Source organism: Amia ocellicauda, chromosome 2 (assembly GCF_036373705.1).
Source record: "Amia ocellicauda isolate fAmiCal2 chromosome 2, fAmiCal2.hap1, whole genome shotgun sequence".
Taxonomy (NCBI): domain Eukaryota; kingdom Metazoa; phylum Chordata; class Actinopteri; order Amiiformes; family Amiidae; genus Amia; species Amia ocellicauda.
This window is the reverse complement of record NC_089851.1, coordinates 49,772,070-49,799,828: the sequence shown is the minus strand read 5'-3', so window position 1 is coordinate 49,799,828 and position 27,759 is coordinate 49,772,070. Positions and strand designations below refer to the sequence as shown.

The window sequence follows — 27,759 nt, the reverse complement described above, 5'->3', positions numbered from 1 at the left end:
TAAACCTGTATTCATCTGTGACCTTGTTATGGCAATACAAGCCAGTTCCTTTGCTTTGAGTAGAACATCCATTAGAACAGAAAAATCCCTTCCCAGAATAAACTCAATACGCAAACGAGTTACCACCCAGACCCTTAATAGAAAAGCTTGATCATTTTAGATTAACATAACTTCTCCCTGACACATACTTTCTACTTTCTCCATGCATACATTGTACATTTACCCTCGGCTGATAATCAATACAGGCTTCAAGTATATTACTTACATTTATTAATCAATGAGAAAGAACTTCCCGTATCAATCAAAGCTTTTAAAGGCTTCCCTACCTTCCCTACATTTCTGGTTACCTATGTTAACATACAGTGTTTTACTTCATCCCCAGCCTCCCCTCTAGGTACATAGTAATAACCAGACAATGTTTTTAAATGGCCTTTTAAATGGGCAAATAGCATCTGCTCCAGAATGAACACTTTTGCTATCTCCTCCTTGTAGTTCTGGTTCAGCCTAATCCACCTTCTGTATAGATCTTCCAGCCAGTGGTAGGTCTGTAGCGGTATAATCGTTGATCTGCTGTGTAGATGGTAGGTTTCTGTGAAATATCTGAACTTGGCCAGAAGAGAATTCTTTTGATGGCCGTAGGAGCTTGTTTGATCCTCATCCATGAGCCACTTCCAGGTTTTGGCCAGGCACTCGAAACAGACCAAGTAGTTTATGATGTCCCCTCCCTCTTGGTACAAAGACATTTTTGTATCTCTGCTCATCAGTGATCTGCTGTCTGTTACAAGCACTGGCTATTGGCTGGCAGACATGTCAGATTCCTGTGATGGGCAGCGTCATGGAGCTGAAGTGGGCAGCTTCTGCCTGGGGCTAGTGTCGTCACTGTCCAGAAGCATCATGGGAGCTGGTATGGGCTGTAATGCTTGTCTCAGCCCTCTTACTTCCTGCAGGCCTTCCTCATGCTTTTGCTGAGCAATCAGGATGTCTTGAAATAAGGAAACCATCTCACTAGTCTCAGAAACAGACTTTTTCTTTCTTTTCTATCATCACAAGATTTTGGAAGCACTAGTTCCTCCTCTGCCTCAGAACGGGACACTGAGGTTGCACTTTTCTAACACCTCATTGTCCTTCCTCCACCTACCATGTTGGGTTTCTCTAACAAAACCTACAAAACATTCTGGACATTCTGTATCTATTGTGTGGGTAATGTGCTGACAAGAATTGTAAAAATAGAATTCAGATGAATACAGAGTCTGATGGTAAGTTAAAAAGGAAGGTGCAAATGATTTAGTGTCCCAAACATAAAATACATACAAGGACAAATGATGCCAAAAATATACAGTGAACAAAGAATAAATCATGTTGAATGTAAATGCCCATTAAGCAAATCCCACAAAAATAGCAAAAGAAGAAACACAAACAAAATAAAGAGAAAAAAATTGAAAAGAAAACAAGAAAGTAGTCCACTACACTTACTCAAGGATTCTCCAAACAATACTTCTACTAATAGTTATGATGTAATGACGAATAGCTTAGGTGTAACGATTCAGTAACAGGAAACAAATATAAGCGAATGACAGATCCAAATTTTGAGATTAAATCAAGTTCAGATTTATTTAAGCCAACAATGTTCTCCAATTATTATATTACAATTGGATTCTGTGGACATATACGTTTCTATTTCTGTTCACACAAGTTTTGGGGGGGCGTATTAAATAAATAGATTTTTGTCAAGGATGGGGAACCTCTACACCACCCTAATGTTCTCCCCCCGGGCTGGTTAAAACCAAACCCCAATGCACCCAACACACAACAACGTCTGTCTGACGAACACAATGTATTATTTTTTACCAAAGGATGGCTGCTTTGTAATCACAGACAACATTAACTTGGTATGTGATTGTTCATGGAAAATGTGGAAGTAATATAATAAAGATGGATAAATACAGTGAGGGAAAAAAGTATTTGATCCCCTGCTGATTTTGTAAGTTTGCCCACTGACAAAGAAATGATCAGTCTATAATTTTAATGGTAGGTGTATTTTAACAGTGAGAGACAGAAAAACAACAACAAAAATCCAGAAAAACGCATTTCAAGAAAGTTATACATTGATTTGCATGTTAATCAGGGAAATAAGTATTTGATCCCCTATCAATCAGCAAGATGTCTGGCTCCCAGGTGTCTTTTATACAGGTAACGAACTGAGATTAGGAGCACTCTCTTAAAGGGACTGCTCCTAATCTCAGCTCGTTACCTGTATAAAAGACACCTGTCCACAGAAGCAATCAATCAATCAATCAGATTCCAAACTGTCCACCATGGCCAAGACCAAAGAGCTGTCCAAGGATGTCAGGGACAAGATTGTAGACCTACACAAGGCTGGAATGGGCTACAAGACCATCGCAAAGCAGCTTGGTGAGAAGGTGACAAAAGTTGGTGCGATTATTCGCAAATGGAAGAAACACAAAATAACTGTCAGTCTCCCTCGGTCTGGGGCTCCATGCAAGATCTCACCTTGTGGAGTTTCAATGATCATGAGAACGGTGAGGAATCAGCCCAGAACTACACGGGAGGATCTTGTTAATGATCTCAAGGCAGCTGGGACCATAGTCACCAAGAAAACAATTGGTAACACACTACGCCATGAAGGACTGAAATCCTGCAGCGCCCGCAAGGTCCCCCTGCTCAAGAAAGCACATGTACAGGCCTGTCTGAAGTTTGCCAACATCTGAATGATTCAGAGGAGAACTGGGTGAAAGTGCTGTGGTCAGATGGTGGTCAGTTATGCTTTGGGGGTGTTTTTCTGCTAAGGGGACAGGACAACTGCACCGCATCAAAGGGACGATGGACTGGGCCATGTACCGTCAAATCTTGGGTGAGAACCTCCTTCCCTCAGCCAGGGCATTGAAAATGGGTCGTGGATAGGTATTCCAGCATGACAATGACCCAAAACACACAGCCAAGGCAACAAAGGAGTGGCTCAAGAAGAAGGACATTAAGGTCCTGGAGTGGCCTAGCCAGTCTCCAGACCTTAATCCCACAGAAAATCTGTGGAAGGAGCTGAAGGTTAGAGTTGCCAAACGTCAGCCTTGAAACCTTAATGACTTGTAGAAGATCTGCAAAGAGGAGTGGGACAAAATCCCTCTTGAGATGTGTGCAAACCTGGTGGCCAACTACAAGAAATGTCTGACCTCTGTAATTGCAAACAAGGGTTTTGCCATCAAGTACTAAGTCAAGGGGTCAAATACTTATTTCCTTCATTAACATGCAAATCAATTTATAACTTTTTTGAAATACATTTTTCTGGATTTTTTTGTTGTTATTCTGTCTCTCACTGTTAAAATACACCTACCATTACAATTATAGACTGATCATTTCTTTGTCAGTGGGCAAACGTACAAAATCAGCAGGGGATCAAATACTTTTTTCCCCCACTGTATATACAATTCTATAAAAACCTATAAACCATTTTCATAAGGGGACAGAAAGACCAAGAAACAGACTTATAGTAACAGCTCGTAAATACAAAATGTACAGACCTTTGAATGCTCTTGGCTGTGCTGAATTTGAAGTGGCCACTACACTACAGTGTCTGCACTCCATTTTATGTCAAAATGTGGCACAGATTTATTTTCAGTGTAACCCATTTTCTTAATCTAATGGAAATGAAAACAAGATCACTCACTCTTTATTTCAAACAAAAGCCATTTATAGGAAAGAACATATTTAAAAAAAAAAACACTATTATATAGCTTCATGTTATTTCCCATTAAAACAAGTTTAGATATTGTAATGAACTGGGACTGGGGGCATGTGAGGCTGTGTGTGTTCTGTTTGTGTGTTGTGGGGTTGGCTGGTTTATGCTGTGCGTGTGCATGTGTGGTGTATGTGCTTTTGTTACATTAGCAGGGTTAGTTCCGGGGTGAAGGGTTAGTCCTGCGCGGGAACATGGGGGGAGCCGTGATTGGAAGAGCCAGTCACGGGATACGAGGACTGAAATAGGTGGTCAGTGCCCGGTTCCTGCGCAGTCAGTTCTAGTTCAGTACAGTTTGGAATAGAGCTGAGCACGAGCAAGTGTTGGGAGTTGCGTGGTGGAGTGCGTGTATGGTAGTGTTGCTCCAGCCAAAGAGTGTGCTGTACAAATAAAAGTTCCTGTTGCATTGTTATTTGATGCCGATAGTGGTGAACCCAAAAACGAAAGGTAAACAAAGCCCAATCCTTACAAATTTTATTATTTTTATTATATTTTAATATTATTTATGTTACAATTTTCTATGACTGTATTCATCCTCTTTAGTATTAATATCACTGTATGAGGACTTTAATAAATAGAGGTGGATTGCAGATAAAGCTACAAATGGAAAAGTGTTATTTCTGCATTTCTGGTTTTTGCTTGTTTTTTTACACTGCTCTCTACCCCCTTTAAAAGGTCCAATGTACCAGCTGTGGATTGCTCCACATGTGTTTAATTTGACCGTCCCACTTTCATGCCAACTGTCACAGGACAGAAAAATACTGTTTTGGTAGCACGAATTGGACATTGCAAATCAGGAATTTGTTGTCATCGCAGGAGTAAAAATTGCTTGATTTGGTCTATATCTTTTATTCTTTCATGAGGTACATCATTTGTGGTCCCAGATATTGTCAGAAATAAATGGTGACATTTACTGCTACAAAACTGATTACAGACACAAGATATCTTCATTCTCAATTCTGCAATCTGTTGAACATAGAACATGCATTATTATTATTATCATTTTTTTATTATTTTTTTACTACAAACCTTGTGATATCTTTTGCAGAATGACATCAAGGAAACCTGTTTTCATTTCAAGTGACCTGCTGCAAGGACAATCCTGAAAATTGCCTTCTGAAAATGACAGGCTGCACTGTTATCAGTGCAATGAATAGGAAACAATCAAAGACAGTCATTCTCACTGGAGTGGAACAGGTGCAGGAAATAGTTTTGGAATAGAGTTGGGTGGAGGAAGAGGAGGAGGAGGTAGGAGGAAAAGTGAATGGGATGGGGGCTGAAGTCAGGTAGACAGGACTGAGGATTGAAGCCACAACATCAAGAAGAAATTATTGATTATAACATATGAGTGACAAAGATAATTAAAAACAGATAGGGGTATAGGGAAGAGTGAGAAACGCACAGTGAATATGATTCATCTGCTATTATTAAAGTGCTCAGGCCCTGTGGATGCTTTTTCAGGTGTTCTCCACTAAAGTTCAAAGTGTTTTTTATTTTTTCCTATATTGAGTTCCGCTTTGGGAAACAGATTGGGTATGAATGTAATAAAAGATAATGACATTCTTGGAAGCTGCTTTGAAGGTGTGTGTTTTATGAAGTGTCAGCATTTATAACAGGGAGTGACAGTGATTGTCTGAATAATGCACTGTGGGGCTGACTAATAACAGAAAACAACTTGGAAAGTTCAAGGGCAGATAAAAATAACCAAGAAACAATAAAGACATATAACAAAAGTAGAAATGGGAAACAAAGTAGCATATTGAATGTGGTAGACATTATTAAATGTTTTTTTTACTGCAGTGTGCTGATAAAATATACATAAAGTCACTGGTCTATAATTCAGATTGAAATGTCTTGCTTTCAATTTTTTAATGTGGAAATCTAGATATTACTTATTGCCTCTTATTTAACTAAGAAAAATCACAACCAAAGGTGTCTCAGATTGCTGGGAACAATTTTATTTTGTTTTTGTTCTAAAATGTATCGCTAGGTTGCGAATGCTACCCTGGTTATCTGAAAAAGGAAGCACTGCCCAAGGAGGAGGGGTTACTGCACACTTCCATAGGAACCCAATTGAAAATGTCACTCTATCAAAGCTGCCATTGGCCCCTGCGCATGTCACTCAGGACAGGTCCCTTCCCACTTCCTGTTCTATAAAATGTGATGTCTCCGCAGGTTCGTCCTCTTTTGCCGGGAGCTAGGACTCCCGCAACCTTGCAACCCTTGGGCAGTGCTTTCTTTTTCAGATAACTGGGGTTGCATTCACAACCTATCATTATCTTTCAAGTTGGAAGCACTACACAAGGGGGAGGGGTTACTGTATAACAAAACCGTCGCAAGGAAGGAGGCAGTGAGCTGATAAGGGAGCCAACACAACTCCAGATAGTAATCTCATTGGCCCCGTAGGGCCGCACCTGGGCTGCCCAGGAGTGAGGACCGCAGTCATGCTCTTACCGGGAACTGTCTAGAATCAGCATATACAAAGCGGGGCTACAGAGATTAACTCTTATGCCCTCCGGTTACAATAGCAAGGCCGGCTGCTCTACTAGTGCAGCTAGGAGTAATCTACTTGCACAATATTTGGCGTGGGCAATCAAGCAACTTGTGCGGTCTCTACATATTATCATGGTAGTGGACCCCTGATCCAACAGGAACAGGGCCACAGACCCACTGAAACAATAATATGTATATTATGGCAGCAGGAACATTCATGCTGCCTCCGCGCAGCACAGGAGCATCCTATTCAACTGAACTGATCCTATTCACTGTGCTGACACTTATAATGTTGTACAAATTAACTATATACACCCGTGGAACACAGGAGCAGTTGACGCCTGCTGGTTAGACCAGCTAATGCAGGGCAACATGAGCTCTACTGTGCTGACAAATGAACTATATACACAGCGGAACACGAGAGCCTGCTCAACACAATGCAATAATGAACAATATATATATATATATGGCAACGTACCTGGAGGCCGCATGACAGACCTTGGGACATGTGGACAGGATGTTAGCAAGTCCAGGAGCAGCTCGTGTCGGTGCTCGACTAGAAGGCATAGTCTGGTGGAAGGGAAGATACGGTTCAATAGCTCCATCCAGGATGCACTAACAGAGGCAGACTGGGAGAGGAAATCAGGAGCCAGAGCCCGTGGGCTACTGGAGCTCGACTGCAGCCAACACAAACAAATGCTCTCAGCGACGAATGTCCTTAATGCATTCCAAATAGCACCTGAGAGCCCGCACAGGGCAGAGCAGGTGAAGCCGACTTTCTTACTCTGAAGAGAAGGGAGGGGGATGAAAAGCCATCAACTCAATAGGCCTGTTGACATGAAATGGAGACAGCACTTTCGTGAGGAATGCAGGGTTAGGCCGTAGCGTGACCCTGGAGCCATCTCCCTCAAAACAGACACACAATGTGTGTACGGACAGGGCGTGTAACTCGCTCACACATTTTGCAGAGGTGATTGCCAGCAAAAACGCAGTCTTAAGTGACTTAGACTAAGTCTTTAGCTTCAGATCAGCTGAGTTCAGTGGCTCAAATGGGACTTGAAAAAGTGCGTCCAGCACTACATCAAGGCATCATACGGGCAGTGAAGGGGAGCGAGGAGGCCGTAGCCATCAAGCCCCCTTCAGAAACTGCGCAGCCAGGAAATGAAACCCAGGGGGCTCGCCATCAATCCGGACATGACATGTGGAGATGGCCGCCAGATACACTTTGAGCGTGGATGGGGACTTACCCTGGTCCAACAGATCTTGCAAAAATTGTAATATGGGTCTTGAACGCTGTCTTGGCACCAGGTGCTAAACGTCTGCCAGCAGTAGCCATACTGCCACCTTGTAGAGGGAGCTTGCACCAACTGAATAGTGGCGACTACTGCGTCTGACAGACCCCAGGCAATCAGTCGCTCCCGCTCAGGGGCCAGGCCCAGAGCTGGAGGAGACCTGGATTGGGGTGCCACAGCGTGCCCTGCACCTGGGACAACAAGTCCACTCTCACTGGGAGTTGCCAAGGCTCTACGTTGAGGAGGACCCTGTGGTTCCTGAGCGGTCTTGGGCGGAGAACCATAGTGGGCAGTGGGTGGACTCTGCTGAGGCAAAGAGATCCACTTCCACTCTGCCGAACCAGCTCCACAACTGCTGAATCACAAGTGGGTGGAGGCACCATTCTGAAACACGGGGGACTCATTACTGATGAGTAATTCACAGAGTGCAGATAAACTGTACTGGCTAAAATTATTTTCAATTTGGTGGTATTTGGAGAACAAACACAATGTCCAAAAAACATGCTGATCTTTTGCATCTGTACTCATCATAAATTACAGCTACACTGTCAGGTATCTATACCATTGTATAATTTTTGTCTTGTGTAAATCATCAATTTGGGGTAGATACTTATTATTACACTTATTATATTTGTTCAGAAATGCACATAGTTTAGGATTCAGTTTTTTCCAGGGGAATATTAGCCAAAAAAAAAAAAAAATTACTTTGTTTTTTACTGGAGGACAATGTCTCCTAGCAGCCAATTTCAGCCTTTCATTTTCTGTGTTTTTCTGAAGATAAATGTTGGCCTATTCTTGACTTTTAAATGTGTTCCAAAGATAAATGGCAAGTTATGCTAAATAAATTATCATTACTCATCGGCATAGAGAACACCAGTTGGATATTGTTGCATGTGTCACGTGAAGTGACACATACTTATTGTTTATATTGTGTTTATTGATTTATATTTATTTTCTTTAGTTTTTTTCTTCACTAAAGATTCACTGATTTACTGCAGTAGATTGTTGCACTAATTTTATCATTTTATTTGTTGTTTCACATTTTCTTTATCTGAGGCAAATCAGTGACTGGAAGAGACACCTGCATTGATGATGGCATTGGCCAGGTCCAAACTCCAGAGACCCACCAAACTGTTTCCCTTTTTAATGAGTTGGGCTGCAAGGGATAAAAAGAGAGAGACCATTGCAATCTCTATTGTATTTAACCACTTCAATTCCAGATGAAAAAATGAAAACCCTTCCCAGGTTCCAGATTTAGAAAATAATGATAATAATGTTTTAACAGCTGAAATTGCTTAAAATGTAAACATATGACGAATTAAATACATAAAATGAACCAAAATGTGTTTTTCATTAACGAGATAAAAACACATTTTGTTTAATTTGAACAGAGAAAACAATGACAATTAAATATAAATAACTTTTTAGTTTACAATATTATACTTACAGTCAGGGAAAAAAGTATTTGATCCCCTGCTGATTTTGTAAGTTTGCCCACTGACAAAGAAATGATCAGTCTATAATTTTAATGGTAGGTGTATTTTAACAGTGAGAGACAGAATAACAACAAAAAAATCCAGAAAAACATTTCAAAAAAGTTATAAATTGATTTGCACGTTAATGAGGGAAATAAGTATTTGATCCCCTATCAATCAGCAAGATTTCTGGCTCCCAGGTGTCTTTTATACAGGTAACGAGCTGAGATTAGGAGCACTCTCTTAAAGGGTGTCAGGGACAAGATTGTAGACCTACACAAGGCTGGAATGGGCTACAAGACCATCGCCAAGCAGCTTGGTGAGAAGGTGACAACAGTTGGTGTGATTATTCGCAAATGGAAGAAACACAAAATAACTGTCAGTCTCCCTCGGTCTGGGGCTCCATGCAAGATCTCACCTCGTGGAGTTTCAATGATCATGAGAACGGTCCCCTTGCTCAAGAAAGCACATGTACAAGCCCGTCTGAAGTTTGCCAATGAACATCTGAATGATTCAGAGGAGAACTGGGTGAAAGCGTTGTGGTCAGATGAGACCAAAATCGAGCTCTTTGGCATCAACTCAACTCACCGTGTTTGGAGGAGGAGGAATGACCCCAAGAACACCATCCCCACCGTCAAACATGGAGGTGGAAACATTATGCTTTGGGGGTGTTTTTCTGCTAAGGGGACAGGACAACTGCACCGCATCAAAGGGACGATGGACGGGGCCATGTACTGTCAAATCTTGGGTGAGAACCTCCTTCCCTCAGCCAGGGCATTGAAAATGGGTCGTGGATGGGTATTCCAGCATGACAATGACCCAAAACACACAGCCAAGGCAACAAAGGAGTGGCTCAAGAAGAAGCACATTAAGGTCCTGGAGTGGCCAAGCCAGTCTCCAGACCTTAATCCCATAGAAAATCTATGGAGGGAGCTGAAGGTTCGAGTTGCCAAACGTCAGCCTCGAAACCTTAATGACTTGGAGAGGATCTGCAAAGAGGAGTGGGACAAAATCCCTCCTGAGATGTGTGCAAACCTGGTGGCCAACTACAAGAAACGTCTGACCTCTGCGATTGCCAACAAGGGTTTTGCCACCAAGTACTAAGTCAAAGGGGTCAAATACTTATTTCCCTCATTAACATGCAAATCAATTTATAACTTTTTTGAAATGCGTTTTTCTGGATTTTTTTCTTGTTATTCTGTCTCTCACTGTTAAAATACACCTACCATTAAAATTATAGACTGATCATTTCTTTGTCAGTGGGCAAACGTACAAAATCAGCAGGGGATCAAATACTTTTTTACCTCACTGTATATACTTATATATTATACATAATAAATAGCAAACTTTTGTAATAATAAAAACAATACACTAAAATGCAAATAAACATAATGGTGTAACACAAATACAAATAATACGCAATACACTGGATCTCATATGAAAATCATAAACAATACACTGAAATGCAAATTAAAATACTACACTGAAACACTATCATAATAAACAATGAACAGTAATTATTAACTAATTATTAACTAAAACTCAATCACTATCAAAACCTGTGCCATCACCGCTTGCTCTGGGCCATTTATTGAAATGTTCAACACAATAAACTTTGAGTGATGTGCTACAAATGTGATACAGGGCTTTGCACAGCATTGTGATGGATCTGGTTGCTACAGACACCTGCTTCATTGCCTTCAATGAAACTAGCAATAATAATATAAAATTCTATTTATATACCTGTAAAAGGTGAATGGATTGTCGCAATAGACATAAGACTTGTAGATGCGCACAGGTACATTGGAAGCTCTAAATGACATGATCCCCCTCCCCAGCTTACAATACACATTGTACAGTATCTGCACTGTCTTTTGGAAACCTGAAACGCTAGAGTGAGAAGCTGCTCAAAGAATAAAGTAAGAATCTTGACATACACAGCTACGGCATGGTACTGTGTGCAGGTTTTCATTTGAGGTATGTACGTATGTCATGGTGGTTGAAGTGGTTAAGGAGAAATACTTTTCTACCTGTCGTTCAGGGTGCACTGAGGTCCAGTCAAAACCTGCTTTTGGCATAAAGGTGGTTTAAAGATCCCCATCCTCAGTAAACTTTGGGGTGACAGTCAGAGATTTTAAAGGATTGAGTGTTTTTTTCTGAATTAATTGCTTTTTGATTGTGATGGGAGCAGAGTACTGGAGTAGTATGTGCAAATCGGGGCAGAGAGAACACCAGACAGCAGCAGAGTTGGATGAGCTGGAGTGGGCGGGTAACAGCTGCAGGCAGGCCAGCCAGGAGAGAGATGCAATCCAGGTGGAAGAGATCCAGGGTCTCGATAAGCAGCTGAGTCTAGTAGTTGGAGAAGAAGGTGCGGATTCTGCATATGTTGCTCAGGAAAAATCAGCAGGTGTGTGTCAGAGTGGAGATGTGCTGGGAGTGGAATTGAAATAGAGAGATCAGTAGAAGGTAAAGAGGAGCAGGGAAGGAGATCAGATTTGGAAAGGTTAAGCTTCAGATGATGCGAGTGCATCCAGGTGAGACAGCAGAGAGACAGGAAGAGATATGAAATGGTATGAGGACTTAGAGGGAAAAGAAAGGAAGATCTGGGCATCAACCGCAAAGAAGTGGTAGGAAAACCCATGGGCTGCATTGAGGGGGCCCAGAGAGCAGGTGTAGAGAGAGAAAAGGAGGGGGCCCAGAACAGAGCCTTGGGGAACACCTGTAACCAGAGGTTGTGGTGTGAATGAAGTCCCATGCCATGTCCCCTGGTAGGAGGTAGGAGAACCAGGCATGAGTATTTACAGAGATTCCAAGATTGACAAGGGAGGAGAGAAAGGGAATGGGAAGGAGGCTGTACAAGCAGAGTTAAGCGAGTCAGTGACAGAAGGAGAGGAGGTGGCCTTGAAGCAGAGAGGAGAGCTGAGCTGAAGAGAGGTGAGAAAGGAGAAAAAGAAGATAGGTCAGTAAGAGACCTGGAGAAAGTAGATGTTTCAGTAGAGAGATGTGGATTAGAAGGGGGGTGTTGAAGAGTATGTGAATAAAGGATTTTAGAGGGTAAGAAGTCACAATAATCTGCAGAGATACAAGTTGGAGGAGGAATGGTATGGGGGCAAAGAGTAAGGAGAAGGTGAAGATAGTGATTGAAAGTAAGACTTTTTGGCCAAAGTAAGTGAGGAGAAGAAAGGAGATAGACAAGGGGTTGAGGGCAGCTAAGAGTTTGGACCTCTTCCACTTATTTTCAGCAGAATGCAGATTGAATTTGGCTTAGCAGAAGACGGAAAAGATCCAGGGCTGAGGAGGGAATGGAGATGGGCAGGATAAGAAGGCAGCAGGAATCAAGTGGAGTGGAGAGAGAGGGGAGGGAAAGGGAGACAAATAAACTGACATGTTTAAAAAAGGTTGAAACTGCTGTCCCTGCAGCTGCAGTGTCACAGAAGCAGTTTTAACCACTAGTTTATATTTGAAACTGGCTAAGTATATGAATAAAGCAAGAAAAGGTTTTTGAAGTGGTTTTATGTTTTCACCGCAGCAAAAATAACATATAAATCAACTAATAATGGTTTTAAAATTATTATAAATAGAAATGTTCATTATTATTACAATGGAACCTTTATTTGTGACTTAATTGAACCAGATCAATTGACAATATAAAGATGTTTCGTTCAACCAGTTCACAACTTTATAATATGTCAGTCCATTACCAATTCTGTGCATGGTTTCGCAAATCAACCTCAATCCATTTAAGAAGACCTGATATCGATGCATAAACTCAATTTGCTTCAATACCATGCTTTAATTCAATATAACACTCGAGATTCATTTTCATTTTCTTTCATTAAACTGTAAGTGACACTCTCATGGTCCTTGCAAAAAACCTTTTATTTTGTCATTTAAATATATTACTATATATTTTTTATAGATTTCTGTATTTTTTCATCCTTAACAAAATAATAAAACAGCAAATACTTTTGTGGAAAAATTATATAGGGTTTTTGTTGAACATTTTAGTTTTAGTCTGTAATACTTTTGAATAAAACAGACAAGTTATTAAACAAGTGTTAGACTGATCCATGTCGAGAGCAAGCTACAATGGTCATTGAGTAAGACTATTCCCTTATATACCACCCTAGAATAAGATGTCCACTAAGAATTAAATATTACATAATACATTGACAGAAATCGCAGGTCACAGTAGAGCAGCCACTATGTTTCTGAAAACTTTTTTCTCTTGTTTGCTTGTTATTTCTCTTGTGAGTGGCATGAATATATTTTAAATTTAATCCCACCCATCTGTCAATATAAAGATAATTGTATCTGTTTCTGTATATAAGTCAATGGAGCTTAATCTAAACCACTTACTGAATATATATGGTTTCTGGAAGTTTTCATTACCAAATGTATTAGAATACTTAAATGAAGAACAATCTAGGACATTCTGTTACTCAGAGAATACGGTAGTTGACCCAGAGCTTCCTATTAATGCAAAACAATACTATTCATCTAAGTATTAATTTACACAATATACCACTACATTATTAGTTAGTATAGTTAGTGGAAATTGATGGTATGGTAGCTTTCTCCAGTCCATACTATGCATGAGTTCTCTGTTTAGATTTTTCTAGTTCCTGCTCACATCCATGCCTCGGGATCTGAAGACACTGCATGTACACAGACTTTCAGATGATCCCTGCAGGGTAGGTGCTTGCAAATGCACAATTAATCAGCTTTCCATTTGCCTATTTATGTACTATGTTGAACAAAATCCACAGTATGGCCTTCTCCACATTCTCACATGCCATAGGAAGTGGTGAAAGTGTGAAATGTGTTCCTTATCTTGACAAGAATTAACACATTGTCCTCCTTAAATTATTAACCCACCAGAACTCTACAACTCACATGTTTGTATATAAATGCTTGTATCCAGACCCTTGTCTTTAGGCTTCTATAGAACAAAATTTAATAGGTCTTATTTCATATTCTCCTGACAACTGATATCACTGCAGGATAGCTGGCTGGACAGGCTACTGCTGCAGCTGGTAAGCCGTGCTATCAGTCAATTTTCCACTTTGAACTACCCTTTAACAGAATCTTGTACTACCTGTTTTACAACGTGTACTTGTTTTAGGTTCACTTAAAAAAAAAGTATACATTGTATTTGTTTTAGCACTCTTCCAAAAGATATTCCATCATTTGGTGTTTTGATGATGGTGGTGGACAGCGTCTAACACGTCGGTCCAGAATCTCCCATAGATGTTCAATTGGGTTGAGATCTGGTGACTGAGAAGGCCCTAGCATATGATTCACATCATTTTCATACTCATCAGACCAGTCAGTGACCCCTTCGTGGATGGGGGCATTGTCATCCTGCAAGAGACCACTCCCATCACGATAGAAATGTTTCACTATAGGATAAAGGTGATCACTTTGTAATGATTTGCTGTGACCCTTCCCTCTAAGGGGACAAGTGGATCCAAACCATGCCAGGAAAATGTGCCCCACAGCATAACATAGATTCTTCCATTGCTCCGTGGTCCAGTTCTGATGCTCACGTGCCCATTGTAGGCGCTTTCAGCAGTGGACAGGGGTCAGCATGGGCACCCTGACTGGTCTGTGATGCACTGTGTGTTTTGACACCTTTCTACCAGAACCAGCATTAACTTTTTCAGCAATTTGAGCTACAGTAGCTCGTCTGTTGGATCGGACCACATGCACCAGCCTTCGCTCCCCACGTGCATCAATGAGCCTTGGCCGCCCATGACCCTGTCGCCGCTTCAACGCTTTTCCTTCCTTGGACCACTGTTGATAGGTACTGACCACTGCAGACCGGGAATACCCCACAAGAGCTGCAGTTTTGGAAATGTTCTGACCCAGTCCTCTAGCCATCACAATTTGGCCCTTGTAAAAGTCGCTCAGATCCTTACACTTGCCCATTTTTCCTGCTTCTAACACATCAACTTTGAGGACAAAATGTTCACATGCTGCCTAATATATTCCACCCACTGACAGGTGCCATGCTAACAAGATTATCAGTGTTATTCACTTCACCTGTCAGTGGTCATAATGTTATGGCTGATCGGTGTATATTTCTTTCTTGTATATTTTATGTGTATACCTTAGTTTATATTTTCTAGGACTGTGCTTGCTTGAACCTTGCAAAGTCTGGATATAAAACATCATCGTATAGTTTTGAATGCCTTTTGGAATCATTGGTCCATGAGTCTATGCTTCAATATTTGATTTCATACAGCGTAACAGCAGGGGAACAATTTTGACAAGATTCAAGCAGAGATGCATCTCTTGTTGTAACAAAGTCTGCAAAACTTGCAAAACATTTTCAACATTTTAATACAGGTGTGTTAAGTCAACCAACCTCCGTGTAAAAAACAAAAACAAAAAACAAAACAAAATGGAAAATATCAGTGTATGCCTGTCATATTCTCATTGCTGCCTCGCAATGATTTCATTTAATCTGGAAACCCCCATTCTAACATAAAATGTATTGTCAAAAAACCTAACATATTTAAATAAAGAAGAGCGGATATGACAGGAAAGCTGAAATTGTCAGAATCAGATTGGAAGAGAAACATGCCAAGGTAGTCAGAGACAACAGGTGGTCTACAGAAAAACAGCTGAACTGGGCAGCCTGAAGAGGGAACAGTAGGGACAAACTCTGTTGGAAAAATCAACTTATGACCAAAAGTATCTTCAAACAAGCAGCCAGAACAGCTTGGGGAATCAACACATCAGATGTATGAGCTCCCCACTAGCAGATGAGCTCTGAACATTAGAAATTGTGCTGAAAGGAACAGAGATGTAAGAAATAAAAACAAATCTAGAGTGCATTTGCATCACAGTCATTCTTGTTGTTTTTTTATGGGAAAAAAGTAATCAAATTTAGAGCCTAGCTGTATTCAACAATAGATTGCAGTTCTGAAATTACAGTACTACAATTATTCAGGTAACGTGATCAAGCCTATTTTAATGCACTGACATCATGAACATAAGCAGAAATCTAATGCAGATGACTCTTTATAGATTAATTCGTAAACATCTGAAAGAGCAACTTAAAATGATGGGGGCTTATCATAGGAGGGGAAGATTAATCCGTTAAAATAAAAGCAACAGTGTTTGTTTGTTTTTTCTCTTTCAAATTAATTAAAGTTATTATTTTTCTTAAATGAATACTGATGTAGCCAGTTTTGGGATTTTTTATGATATAAGCTTTTACAATTTAACATGTCTATAGTAGAAGAAGACGACACGGATTATGAAATGCAGCTCAGTCTCTAACCAATCAGAACATTAAGAAAAGCATGACAAATACTTGACCACCGGGTTATTAATAAATTAAAACTAAACTAGTCACACACCAATGAACCTGTACTTTCCTTTTTATCTGTGATGTTTGTGTTTGCTTGTTTGTTGAAGAACCAAGCTTCTTTCTTGGAGATCACACAGTGGCACATCACTGTTTACCATAAGCTGAGACAGCATCATCAGCAGGGACTGGCATGCTACTTTATCTCAGTTCATTTACACTCTACTCTAGATGCCACTTTTAAAATGCTAATTTGGAACTATTGTGTTTTCATGTCTAATAGGGAAGGCAGCAGATCTGCATTTCTCCTGCTACATTAAGCGAGTATGATTTCCTATGATTTCTGTGCTCTACTCCCATAGGGGACAAACATATACTTTTATATATATGATAGAAATGTGTGATTCTTATAATTTACATATGCCAAAATGGGCCCCTTTTTATATGGGATGTATATTAAAAATATCTTTAGTCTGTAATCTATGTATTTATTATTTCTTAATTTCTACAATACATTTTTGACATATAAAATAAATATATGGATTACAGACTAATATATATATATATATATATATATATATATATATATATATATATATATATTAGCTATATAAAAAAGGGGTCATTTTGCAGATGTATATCATATATGGAAATAAAGGTATGCCTCGCTTTTACATGACAGTTAGGTTCCGAACAATTTGTGCTAAACAGGGTCATAGGAACATTTTATTAATGGGGATAGCTTTCATAAATGTGTGTTATTTACAAAAATAATTGTGAGTTTAATCACAACATTGTTTTGATAAATTAACAATAATACAAATAATAATAATAATTGAGCAGTACATGATCCTTTAATCCTGTTCATACTTTGTTCAGCTCAGAACGAAAATATATTTTGCAATAAACATGTTAATCTAAGGAAAATACTAAGGCATGGACAAATGAGAGTTCCTCTTCTCCACCTGATCCATCTGTTGGTAGTTATTTTAATCAGTTGTTTTAACTGTTGGTTACACAATCCCAGTCTACATATTTGTGATTCAACTAATTTGAGAGCCTTCTGAACAAACATTTAAGAACATAAGAAAGTTTACAAGTGATCCAAGGATCCTATCCAGTCTATTTTTAAATGTTCCCAAATTGTCGCTTCAACCACATTGCTGTGGAGTTTGTTCCAGATTGTGACAACTCTCTGTGTGAAGAAGTGTCTCCTGTTGTCTGTCTTGAATGCCTTGAAGCCCAATTTCCATTTGTGTCCCCGGGTCCGTGTGTCCCTACTGATCTAGAAAAGCTCCTCTGGATTGATGTGGTCGATGCCTTTCATGATTTTGAAGACTTGGATCAAGTCCCCACGTAGTCTCCTCTGTTCCAGGGTGAAAAGGTTCGGTTCCTCAGTCTATCAATAGGACATTCCCTTCAGACCTGGAATAAGTCTGGTTGCTCTCCTCTGCACTGCCTCTAGAGCAGCGATATCTTTCTTGACGTGTGGTGCCCAGAACTGTACACAGTATCCAGATGAGGTCTAACTAGTGCATTGTACAGTCTTAACATTACTGCCCTTGTTTAAATTGTACACTTTTGAAAATATACCCTAGCATTTTGTTTGCCTTATTTATAGTTTTTTTTTTTAAGTCCACAGTGGAGTCTTTCTCATGCGTTACTTCCAGTTTTAAATACCTTCCTGTTGCACTCTTCTTGGTTTATGAATGGAATCCATTGGTGAATTGCCATTGTCTTTGAAAATGCAAAATACAAACATTTGCAGAGATTGTCTTTGCAGATTAAGTTCTTTGGAGTAAAAGCGTTACTCACCTAAAAACTTGAAAAGAAGTGTATTGTGTTTGCATGTATTACAATGTGATTGAATGTGGTGGGTGTCTCTGCAGGAGAAGGAAAGGCAGATTCCTCCGGCTATCAGCAGGAATGCTAAAATGTATTTCTGCAGATTAATTCTCGACGAGGTTCAAAGCCGAGAAACACCAGGCATCGCTTACCTTGCATGCGAATGCTCCTGAACGCCTCACCTCTCAGCTGCTGCCTCTTATAGTGCACTGTCACAGCCAATGTGCCAAGGCTTTATCACAATGACCCCAAAAGCAGTCTGCAGTCAACAGTCAGGAAACATCCTCCTTCACCACCACAAAAGATGTTGTGTCACAAAATCAAAAGAAAAGATAATGGCCTTTATGCTTCTGCAATGCCAGAGGCAGAATTCGAAAGCCTCCAGTGCCAGGAAGATTTACTGTAAATGAAATTATCATGTCAGCGGTTTACAGATAGCCCTTGAGGCAATAAAATATACATTAATATATTTATTTAAAGACTAGATCTCTCTTGGAAATAAAGATGTGTCTTCTTCTACTACATACTATTGTATGTATTGTAGTCACAGGTAAGGCTACGTGTGTTTTTTAAACAAGAAAACAAAACAAAACAAAAAAGCCTCTTCTTGACTGGAACATGTCTTTCTTCCATCCTCTCACAGATGTATACACTTGTCATGCAAAAATATGTCTAAAGAGCCAAGCACGCAGTTTGTAAAAGATCATGACATATGAGTAATAGGCCTAGAAGGTATTATATTAAGACTTTGTGATTTAAGCCTTTTCTTCTATTTAAAACACACACACACGCACACATACAGTGAGGGAAAAAAGTATTTGATCCCCTGCTGATTTTGTAAGTTTGCCCACTGACAAAGAAATGATCAGCCTATAATTTTAATGGTAGGTGTATTTTAACAGTGAGAGACAGAATAACAAGAAAAAAATCCAGAAAAACGCATTTCAAAAAAGTTATAAATTGATTTGCATGTTAATGAGTGAAATAAGTATTTGATCCCCTATCAATCAGCAAGATTTCTGGCTCCCAGGTGTCTTTTATACAGGTAACGAGCTGAGATTAGGAGCACTCTCTTAAAGGGAGTAATCCTAATCTCAGCTCGTTACCTGTATGAAAGACACCTGTCCACAGAACAATCAATCAATCAGATTCCAAACTCTTCACCATGGCCAAGACCAAAGAGCTGTCCAAGGATGTCAGGGACAAGATTGTAGACCTACACAAGGCTGGAATGGGCTACAAGACCATCGCCAAGCAGCTTGGTGAGAAGGTGACAACAGTTGGTGCGATTATTCGCAAATGGAAGAAACACAAAATAACTGTCAGTCTCCCTCGGTCTGGGGCTCCATGCAAGATCTCACCTCGTGGAGTTTCAATGATCATGAGAACGGTGAGGAATCAGCCAGAACTACACGGGAGGATCTTGTTAATGATCTCAAGGCAGCTGGGACCATAGTCACCAAGAAAACAATTGGTAACACACTACGCCGTGAAGCACTGAAATCCTGCAGCGCCCGCAAGGTCCCCCTGCTCAAGAAAGCACATGTACAGGCCCGTCTGAAGTTTGCCAATGAACATCTGAATGATTCAGAGGAGAACTGGGTGAAAGTGTTGTGGTCAGATGAGACCAAAATCGAGCTCTTTGGCATCAACTCAACTCGCCGTGTTTGGAGGAGGAGGAATGCTGCCTGTGACCCCAAGAACACCATCCCCACCGTCAAACATGGAGGTGGAAACATTATGCTTTGGGGGTGTTTTTCTGCTAAGGGGACAGGACAATTGCACCGCATCAAAGGGACGATGGACAGGGCCATGTACCGTCAAATCTTGGTTGAGAACCTCCTTCCCTCAGCCAGGGCATTGAAAATGGGTCGTGGATGGGTATTCCAGCATGACAATGACCCAAAACACACAGCCAAGGCAACAAAGGAGTGGTTCAAGAAGAAGCACATTCAGGTCCTAGAGTGGCCTAGCCAGTCTCCAGACCTTAATCCCATAGAAAATCTGTGGAGGGAGCTGAAGGTTCGAGTTGCCAAACGTCAGCCTCGAAACCTTAATGACTTGGAGAGGATCTGCAAAGAGGAGTGGGACAAAATCCCTCCTGAGATTTGTGCAAACCTGGTGGCCAACTACAAGAAACGTCTGACCTCTGTGATTGCCAACAAGGGTTTTGCCACCAAGTACTAAGTCGATGGGGTCAAATACTTATTTCCCTCATTAACATGCAAATCAATTTATTTTGAAATGCGTTTTTCTGGATTTTTTTGTTGTTATTCTGTCTCTCACTGTTAAAATACACCTACCATTAAAATTATAGATTGATCATTTATTTGTCAGTAGGCAAACATACAAAATCAGCAGGGGATCAAATACTTTTTTCCCTCACTGTATATACTCAGCAAAAAAATAAATGTCCCTTTTTCAGGACACTGTATTTTAAAGATAATTTTGTAAAAATCCAAATAACTTTACAGATCTTTATTGTAAAGGGTTTAAACAATGTTTTCCATGCTTGTTCAATGAACCATAAACAATTAATGAACATGCACCTGTAACAGCTTACATACAGTGGTCAATTAAGGTCACAGTTATAAAAACTTAGGACACTAGAGAGACCTTTCTACTGACTCTGAAAAATGCAGAGTTGAAAGTGAGAGGACGTTTCCCTTTTTGCTGAGTATATATGTGTGTGTAAACCCTTTACTGTATTAGATTAAAATCTGAAACCTTTGAACTATGTGCATTCAGTATGAACTGGAAAATGATGCTGTATCTTACAATTGGAATTACACATATTATACATTGTTGCCATAATATGTCCTGTACTGTGTATAAATATGAATGTAGTATTATAACCAAGCAGACTTGTAGGACTCAAGTCGCAGATTTGGTGACTCAGACTCGGACTCGAGCCACAACCATTCTTGACGAAACATTATATTACTACTTAATTTAGCATAATCTATTATTCCTTTCCAAAGTATAATGCTAAATAAATATCAATGTTGTAGTTGTGGTCAAACACTCCACGCTTTTCTTCTAACCTGTTCACAAGCAGCAGCAGTAAAACTGGCCACGAACTGAAACCGAACTGCAGTTAACAGGACTGGACGGACTGGTGACAAAACACGAGACAAGAATTTGCATGTGTGTGCTTTTCTACATAACGATTTGTATTTTATACCAAGCAGGAAAAACAAAAAAAAAAACTCTGAGATATTACTAGATGTTCTTATGCGATAGCCATTTCACTCCAGCGTACAATCTGGAATGTGCGTTTTTTATCATGTTTAACATTGAATATGATATGTCTAGTAAATCTAGACCGAGATCAAAAATCTAGACCACCGACCCCCATTTAAAATAGGCTACAAACAGAATCAGAGATGATAAGGTGTGTGCAAAGAACAAAACAGATATCATACTGCAATTGAACTGATTGGTACTTTAGAAAATCACCCATAAGCAATTGAACAGCGCTCATAATATTAATGTTTTAGGTCGCGTTTATTGTGCGCAGATTTGCACAGTTCTGCAGAATTCCACTGGTCCCATTGGGCTGCGCAGATCTGTGCTGCAGAAACACACCCTTAGTGTTATGAAGTCTGATTTGTTCTGCTGTGCTGCACTCTGGGACCAGGAGGAAGTAGACAAACAGTAAGTCTGCCCTGTTGTGATTAATTGTGATCAGCAATGGACGTGTCTGTTGGACACATGGGAAAGAAGCATTTTGCATTGAACACTGACTAAATTCTCAATAAATAAATAAATTATGCATTTTACAGTAGTTTGATACCACAAAATCAATGCCAATAGTTTATCTACTACCAGTACTTTTACAAAATGTAAAAGCAGTAGATAATTTTAAGTACGCTAAATATAAACTGGAAAAAAGGTACACTGGTACACAGTGCAAGTGCAAACAAAAATCGAAACATGGAAGGGTTACTGATGCGCCAAAATAAACAACTTCCACTTATTGTATTGTTACGGCAGGGCAATGGGGAATATGTGGGACTTTGTGTTGGACTCGCAGTGGTGTGTGCTGTGTGATAGAAAGCAAGTGAGGAGTGTACGTGTCACAATCCCTGTCTAAATGCATCTCCACATATGCCCACAAGATGTTGCCATCGCCCTCATTTACCAGTCACTTCTCCCAGCTCCCTTCATTCAAACAATCATTCAATCAACATTCCTGAAAACCATGTGCTCTTGTTCAATCACCCTCTGCTCCCATTCACCCTGGACCTCCCAACTTGGTTCTCTGCTCCACATATAAACCCCTCACTATGTCTCAGTCTATGAAGTTTTGTTAGTGCTACTACATTTCTGAGCAGTTGCCCTGTGCCTAGTTATAGCATTGTATCCTTGACCTCCTGCTTTTCCTCCCGACCACGACTTTGGACATTCGTTGATTCCCTGTTTGCCTGATTACCTGACCCTTGCCTGTGACCATGACCATGTCTTTGCCTAACCTTTGATTGCCCTGTCCTGCCTCTATCTGACCCATGCCTGTCTGACAACCTCTATCATGCGTCACAACTGGATCCCCCGTGTCCCGCAGACCGTGATGTACTTAAATGTACTTTAACACTATAATCCTCAAACTTCATGTGTGATTAAATATAATCCATGCATTTTACTGCACTGTAGCAATACTGCATCATTCAAATTACATAATCACTGTATGAAGCACTTAATTCTTTGTTGTGACATGCTTTGGAAAGGTGTTCTGCTATACACAATTAAGATTGATTGATCTGATTTGAATAAGGATTAAAGATTTTCATTGCCCAAATTAAAAAGGGACATATTCCAAAAACAATGGCACTGGTGAAGTGCTATTAACTATAAAATGAGGGACACAAATAACCTGCATATTCATCTTTTTGGTCAGAATTTTTCTTGGTGTCTTGCTTTGATACTGAGCAGCAGAAGTCCCATTAGCAGACTGGAGCTCATGTATTTTCCAGACAAGAGTGGGGGTAACTTAGTGATATCAATGGCCGCTGCTCTTCCTCTGATTGTAGATTATAACTTTACAAATTCAACGCTGCTAAAATCAAGTGCTGAATGCAATTTTTGCTGGTGCAAGATTGAAGAAAAGCTGTGAACAAGTCATCTTTCACATATACCATCAGACCTGCAAGTGGGTTGTGGTCACAATAATATTTTAAAAATGTACCAAGAGGGCCAACAGGGGTTAATTGAAGAAAAATGCATTGTTTGGCTGAAGTCCTTATCCAGGGTTCTCAAACACTAACATACAATGTGATGTATAATATTATATAATTATATAATATACAACATGGAACAATTTTGTTTGTATAGAAAATGTACTTTTGATAACTTTTATTAACTAGTGTTAAGTATATCATTAGGAAAATTGACAGGGGAAATGGTCTCTTAGAGTTTTATTTCATGTTGATGTTTAGAAACATGAATAAACAAAAAGAAATGGGAGAAGCAGACCAATCTAGACTTTGTAATCTGGACTGTTCCTAAATTAAATTCAACTTTAGATTTGAGAATCTCAAAAATCAATGACCATGGTGACTCGACTAAAAGTCTGTAACCAGGTAATGTAATTCAAAAGTAAAGACTGTAATAGCCATGCTCAGTGTCAAAGTTCCCAGGGATTTGTGAGAAATAATGGAAACTTTAAAAACAGACTTTCACCTAAAGCAAATATAAGAGCTGCAGAGTTCTTCAGGTCTGTGGGTTTATGATGAAACCTGTATCATTCCTTGTTCCATGAAAACAGGCTCCTGTTTTGTGGCACTAATCTTTGCTAGCCTGCTGTGTGTCTGGCTGCTTATCTGCAGTGAGTTAGAATCAATTTCCGCTTTTTGCATTTACTAGGAGGCCTGTTGGGGTGATAAGCTCTTAACTTGTATGGGGATCGGCAACAATAACTTGTAAGCACAAACTGCAATCCTGAATGAAGAGGCAGGAGATGCCAGGGTTTGATTCACATTAAAATTTCATAAGAAAGCCACCCAAGATTAAAGTTGAATTCCTGAGTAGTTTTTTTCCCCCACTATAAAAAAGAAAACGAAAGGTGGCTGAATAAAATAAATGTAGAACTCTCCTGTTGAAAATGGTTTGGTGAATGTAGTTTTGGTGTTAACTGAAGGATATGCAAGCGGTTCACAGTCATGTATCACTAGAGTGACTGAATCAATTTTAATTGGTTAATTAACTTTATTAAGTGCTCACCTGATGTGCCAGATTATATTAAGTACTCATTGTATTCTGGAGTTCTCAGCAAGGAGCACCTGCTGCAGGTATGTTGCTTGGTCCTTTGGGATTAAAAGGTGCTCAAGGCAAGCCTGGAGAAAAAAAGGGTGGGGGCAGAAGCAGAGACTAACCAAGGAGTCATCTATGGAGATACTTAAACTAGTGTGTAAAACCGAAGAACTACTTTTGCTCATTGTGCATCATATTTTTAAAGACTATTCCTCAAGAGGTACAAAATCTCTTCCCCGATTTTTTTGTGTGTGTTATTTTTATTTTATTTTATTATCCTCCTGTATTGTTTGTTCTATTTTTATTTATGTTTAGTTTTGTTCTGGTTCCCATAGGCATCTGGACTAGGGGGGGCTGGAGACTGCATTGGCTTCCCTTCTATCACTTATGGAAAGCCAGGGAACTGTGGACAGCAGCCGTTCCATCTTGGTTGAGGCATGGCTGAAGAAGGCACTCTTACTGCAATGTACACCTGCCACTGAGGGAAGTATTCTTGGGGGAGGGTAGCTCCTCTTGAAGCAGGTGGCTGACCTTGACAGGGGCTGTGATATGTTTTTAGTGTGAAACTGTCTTATTTTACAGAGGAAGATCTTTTTATTGTGTATGAGAAGATAAAATGTAGGTCTTTTAGAAAAGACTTCTCTTACAGTATGTATTGATCATGCACATACCTCTTCAAGGACATCATTTGATTAATAATTCATACCAACAATGCCAAGGTTGAAATAAAATGTATGTGTTATGCTTTACATTAATACAGCATTTCTTTTTCTGGACTAAATTGATAGTACACCATTTCTTGAACATTAAACAAATTAAAGATTAAGAAAAATGTTACAAACTGTCAGCTGTATATCACTTAGATACAATGTCTCTATGCATTTAAAGCAAAATGTTATGGAGGAAATATCAGTATTTGACATTTTCAGATGTTATCATTTAATTACTTCTCTTGCTAGAGATATCTGTAATTTATAGGAGGAAATTATCTACTCCAGCTGCCCACAGATCCATTATTAAGTCAGATCCAGGGTTTAATATGACATTATTTATTTTTAACTGCAGCACAAATTTGTTCAAATGGGAGTAAATAAAGTACCTGCAGAAGGAAGCATAATTTTACAGTAAAATAAAATTGAAATGTTACAGAGGGTTAATTTGTGATTTAAATTTGCAATGATTTGTCTGTTTGCGTATTTGTGTTTAATGGATATATATCTCTACTCTTTTTATTATATACATATTTTTCTTTAAATTAGCAGCTTCGGAATCTCAGCTACTATGATGCATGTGGTGTAAAGTCAAAGTTAACTACATGGCTACCAGAAACCTTACAAATGGCTGAATGCAATGAATCTATCTGTTATTTCAAGCTCTGGAAAATGTATGATCTTAAAGATGTCATAAAAGTGGCATTCCAATTACAGGAAATTGTAAGTAAGAGTTAGAAACCCTAGCATGCACATTCTCGAGACAGAAAGCACCTGTCGTTTTGAGCAAATAATACGAATGGGCAGCCACAGAAATGCCATTCTACAGAAAGACAGAAAGTCCCTTCTACAAATTAGCTTTGGCCAGAAACTTTTCACAGTTCCAGACCCATTCATGTAAAACAACTGATTGGAAAATGAAAAGAATGCAGCCTGCAAATGGCAATGCATATTTGTGAATGTTGCTGCATATTTTGCTGGCAAGAATAAGATACTTCTGAAATAATATAATAAAGATGATAGGCATTGACATTGACAAGATCAACATTATCTATCTCTATTGCAAGTTTAATACAATAATGGAACAGTCAAGTCTGAACCTGAAAAAGCTTTTTTTTTTGTGCTTTCAGTAAAATTATTGTTGGTTGAATATTTGTTACAATATCGCCTACAGTATGTAACTTGATTGTCTGTCAGTGTGACTGGAATAAAATGCATTTTGTTGAGTATAATTTTAACTTTCATGTTTTTCATTTGTTGTACAGTTTACATATACTTGTATATGAAAAATGTTTTTTATCATACATGAACAATGGTCAGTATTTTAGATTTCATTCAAAATATGTGGTAGTTTGTCAGCCCAGTGAAATATACAGGTGATTTGTAAAATAAGGGGACCCACCCACTTTGACATTGTAATGTATTTCTCTTAGCTGTACAACACCCTCATATAACAGCAAAATAATAAAACAACAAGACCATAAAAATACCTCTGATTGTACCCAGATTTATCCTGTTACTAGTCTGGTACATCCCCAGATCTAAATTACTTAAATCCTGTTCTAAATAACCAGGTTTTCAATTGTTTCCTAAACCTCCAGAAGCTAGAGGAGATCCTGATATGTACAGGCAGTACATTCCATAAAAGTTCTAGCTTTGAAAGTATGTAATTTTACTAGCTGTACTCGCATTTTAGAAGTTTATACTGTGTGACATATTAATAAAACATTTAGAAGAATTCAAACTATATAATAAAATAGTGAAGTGAAATTCAGTCTAAATTTATTTTCTAATTTAACAAATAACATTTGTATGATTATCAGGTGAGCCCCCCAAGACCAAAATTAAAAAGTTAAACTATAAATATACATGCACAAACCTAATTCTAGTGTTGCGTTTGGATTTTCTAACACATGATTATGCCATTACTAGGCCTAAACCTATTATAGCCCTATAAGCCTATAACCATGATCTTTATTTGCTATGTTTTAATTAGTATGCCATTTTCATAAACACAGACTATTATTAAATTCTAATTTATTCTGAAAAGTCCGAGATGGATGTTAGCATCTAGACATATCAAAGAAATTGAGTGCAAACAGCCTGCCTACCAGATATCAATCATAGGATCCTATGAACTACCCCTATGTTGCTCAGGAATAGATGCATGTATGTGTAGTTGGAACAGGTTGGAGCTCACCTGCTCGGGAACTGGGCCTCAGATACCCCTTTCCATTGGCATATCCGACCCAACCTGGAACAAGGCTGGCACGGTGCAGCTCATTGCCACTGGCAATTATTTGGAGCTGACCCTAAACCAGGCCGTGAATTTTCGACCCTGCTCGGCCCCCAGTCAGCACTAGATAAATTAACACGTCATCAATTAGCATCAGTCTATCCTATTTCTATGTTTAAATACATTACAAATACTTAATACATTCGTAAAATACATTACAAATACTTAACAAACTATTACTGCTATTTAAATACTGGTAAAATCTACACAAAGAGTTTAAATAAAATAATTTGTTAAAGGCTGTTTCCAGTGATAGCCCTTCTTCATCTGAAAGTTATGTCTTTAACCTCTAATGTCTGATTACTTTTTCATTCTCTTGCCTCTCACAAT

General features: G+C 39.2%; 1 long non-coding RNA gene across 1 annotated transcript; it reads left to right on the top strand.

The window, feature by feature from the left end:
- Nucleotides 1–24,464: 24,464 nt before the first annotated feature.
- On the top strand, nt 24,465–26,365 carry LOC136711325 (uncharacterized). Its single transcript, XR_010804723.1, has 2 exons — nt 24,465–24,643; nt 24,759–26,365. It is a non-coding gene; the product is annotated as an uncharacterized LOC136711325 (long non-coding RNA).
- Nucleotides 26,366–27,759: the final 1,394 nt, after the last annotated feature.